This window comes from Dromiciops gliroides, chromosome 1 (assembly GCF_019393635.1).
Source record: "Dromiciops gliroides isolate mDroGli1 chromosome 1, mDroGli1.pri, whole genome shotgun sequence".
NCBI lineage: Eukaryota > Metazoa > Chordata > Mammalia > Microbiotheria > Microbiotheriidae > Dromiciops > Dromiciops gliroides.
This window is the reverse complement of record NC_057861.1, coordinates 346,131,212-346,134,649: the sequence shown is the minus strand read 5'-3', so window position 1 is coordinate 346,134,649 and position 3,438 is coordinate 346,131,212. Positions and strand designations below refer to the sequence as shown.

The window sequence follows — 3,438 nt, the reverse complement described above, 5'->3', positions numbered from 1 at the left end:
AGTGTGACCAAAGAGGAGAAGATGGATGAGAGAGACATTTCCAAAAGAGAATAGACTAAACATGCAAACCTACTCAATGTGAAGGGTGAAAGAGGGAAGAATCCTTCAAAGATATTTCCCTTGTTTCACACTTGGGTGCCTGGTAGGATAGAGGGAACATCAACAGAAATAGGGAAGCTAAAAGGAGGGGTACATTTATATGGAGCAAGGGAAATTATTAGTTTTGGATATACTGAGTTTGAGGTGCCTGCAAGGCATCTAGATGGTGAAGTTTGGTTGTCAGTTAGTGATCTGGCCCTAAAATTAGGGAAAGGTTAGATCTGGAAATTTATACTTGAAGGTCATCTGCATGGAGGTGATAGGTAATTGAAGCTATGGGAGTAGATTCAGTTGTCAAGAGGCATGAGGAAGTAGAGAGAGAAAGAAAAGGAAATAGGTAGAATCTTAGGGTACTGCTACATTTAGAGTTGGGGAAGAAAAATGAAATGGAAAAGGGGACAAAGAAATATTGGCAAGAGAAATAAAAGGAGTAGATCCCAGAAAGAGCAGTATCATGGAAGCTATAGGAGGAAAGACTTTTTAAAAAATATATTTTTTTTTTTGGCAGGGCAATTGGGGTTAAGTGACTTGCCCAGGGTCACACAGCTAGTAAATGTTAACTGTCTGAGGCCGGATTTGAACTCAGGTCCTCCTGAATCCAGGGCTGGTGCTCTACCCACTGCACTACCTAGCTGCCCAGGAGGAAAGACTTTTAAGGAAGGTGAAAGAGGACTAAAAAGACAGCATTGATTTGACAATTAATTCAGTGCTAGAGGTAACAAAACAATTATTGCTGAGAAGTTGATGGTGTTTAGAGAAATGAAGGCAGTTGGAATGAGGTGCTCTCTAGAAATTTAGCAGGGAAAGTGAATAAAAAGCCAAGAGGAAAAGATAGCAGGGTCAAGGGAGCTTTATTTTATTTTATTTTATTTTATTTTATTTTATTTTTTAAGAATTAGAAAGGGCTAGATTCTCATTCCCGACAGTGGCTTCCGGAGGGTGCCAGGCTCCGCCCGGGGCAGGAGCTGAGCCCCGAGGGGACGTACAGCTGTGCAGACCCAGGGCAGGAGTGGCAGGTGGAGGCATTAGACAAGAAAACAACCTACCTGTAACAACCAGCGAGTCCTTTCAAGAAGCAATTTAAATGAATGCTGGTGGGAAAAGTGAAATGGGTGATGGACATTGAGAAGTCAGTGCTCATCAATAATTTTGAGAAAAGAGGTTGGGTCCAAGTGACAGAGAATGAAGACTGAAATTTTTATTGAATGAGTGTACAGATGATCTGCAATGTGTTCAGTCTCAAAGCTGGTTATCACCTCTCCGATGATCAGATCGTCAACCATTTCCCCAATCATTATGAGCTGACCAGGAAGGACTTAATGGTGAAGAACATGAAAAAATATGTGAAAGAGCTGGAGAAAGAAGGCAGAGAAGGACAAGATCGGGAAATACATCTATTTGGACTTCATGCCAGTCACCTTCACGCTCCCTGCTGACTACAACCTGTTTGTAGAGGAATTCTGGAAAAGCCCCTCCGCCACCTGGATTATGAAGCCTTGTGGGAAGGCCCAGAGGAAGGGGATATTTGTCATCAATAAACTCTCACAGATTAAAAAGTGATCTCGGGACAGCAAAACATTATCATTCATGTCTCGGTCGTCCAAAGAAGCCTATGTCATCTCTCTGTATATCAGCAACCCGCTGCTCATTGGAGGGAGGAAGTTTGACCTGCGATTGTATGTGTTAGTGTCTACGTACTAGCCCCTGAGGTGTTACATGTATAATCTGGGCTTTTGTCGATTCTGCACCGTGAAGTACACCCTGAACACCAATGAATTGGATAATATGTTTGTGCACCTCACCAACATTGCCATCCAGAAGCAGGGGGATGACTACAACCACATCCACTGGGGCAAGTGGACAATGAATAATTTGTGCTTATATCTGGAGAGCATGTGTGGGAAGGAGGTGACAGGCAAGCTGTTTGATGAAATCCACCAAATTAGTCGTGCAGTCCCTGAAAGCCATGGGCCCTGGGATGAACAATGACAAACACGGCTTTGAATGTTATGGCTATGACATCATCATCAATGATAAACTGAAACAGTGGCCAATAGAAGTTAACGTGTCCCCATCTCTTACCTCCAGCATGGCCAACAACCAAATCCTCAAGTATAACCTGATCAATGACACCCTCAACATCCCTGTACCCAACGACGAGATTGCAGATTGCAAGTGGAATAAGTCACCCCCCAAGGAAGTGCTGGACAATTATGAAATTCTGTATGGTGAAGAATTAGCTCAGGACGATGGTGCTGAGACCTGAGAAATTGTTCTGGGCCATCCATTGAGCTTAAAGGCAGCCAAAGCAGAGACTTGGGAAATACTGCCCTGACCACGTGAAAATAGCCGTCTGTGAACACCAGAGCACTAGGTCAGAGCACAGTGGCCCGGGGAAGCCCAGCTTCTCCCAGAGACTGCCTTGGACTTCTCCATCTTCCTCTGACTGCCTCCCTCCCTCCCTTTCCTGAGAGAGGTATCTGGGAGAAATGTGTTCTGCTGGAAGGTATGGATGGACCCTTTTCACTGTGTTTCCATTGCTGCTGTATATAATTAGTTCTTCCAACAGCAATCTATCATCCTTTGCATGTCAGTGAACCTAATAAATGTCATTTGTGTTTAAAAAAATAAAAGAATTAGAAAGGGAGGTGGCAAAGGAAAGGGAACAAGCATTTCTTAAGCCTCTACCATGAGCCCAGTACTGTGTTAAAGGCTGTGCAGATATATTATCACATGTGATACTCACAACAACTCTGTGAGGGAAACACTATTATTGTTCATATTTTATAGTTGAGGAAACTGAGGAAGGCAGAAGTCAAGTGACTTACTCAGGATCATATAGCTAGTAAGTGTCGGGGCCAGATTTGAACTCATGTCTTCCTGACTCCAGGCCTTCCAGAGCTCTATTCCCCTGGGCCACCTAACTGTCCTAATCATGAAAAATCAAGAAAGATCAAATCATGTTTGTGGGCCAAGAGGGATGTTACGAATGGCTGAAATAACAGTATTAGAGTTATTCACAAGATGTAATTGCTTTGTAAAAATTCATTACCTGCTCAAACACAATACCTAGGTGTCAATAAATGGGTTTCCTAATTACCCAAGAGTCCAGAATGGAATATTTTCTTACTTTATTAATGTTGCCACTTGCTAAAATGATTTTGAATTCCCAGTGTAGGTGAAATATTTCTCTACAGTATGCTATTTTCTATTAGGTTTCCCCAGAACTTGCAACCAACTCTTAAAGAATAGCATTTTCATTTTATTTTAAAATTCCTTTTTAGATCTAGTATGCCATTATGAAGACTGACTTTACTGTCAGATGTGTGACTTAACAGC

The 3,438-nt window shown here is 42.4% G+C and overlaps 1 pseudogene; it reads left to right on the top strand.

Moving 5' to 3' along the window:
* Positions 1–1,187: 1,187 nt before the first annotated feature.
* Positions 1,188–2,442, top strand: LOC122734522 (annotated as a pseudogene).
* Positions 2,443–3,438: the final 996 nt, after the last annotated feature.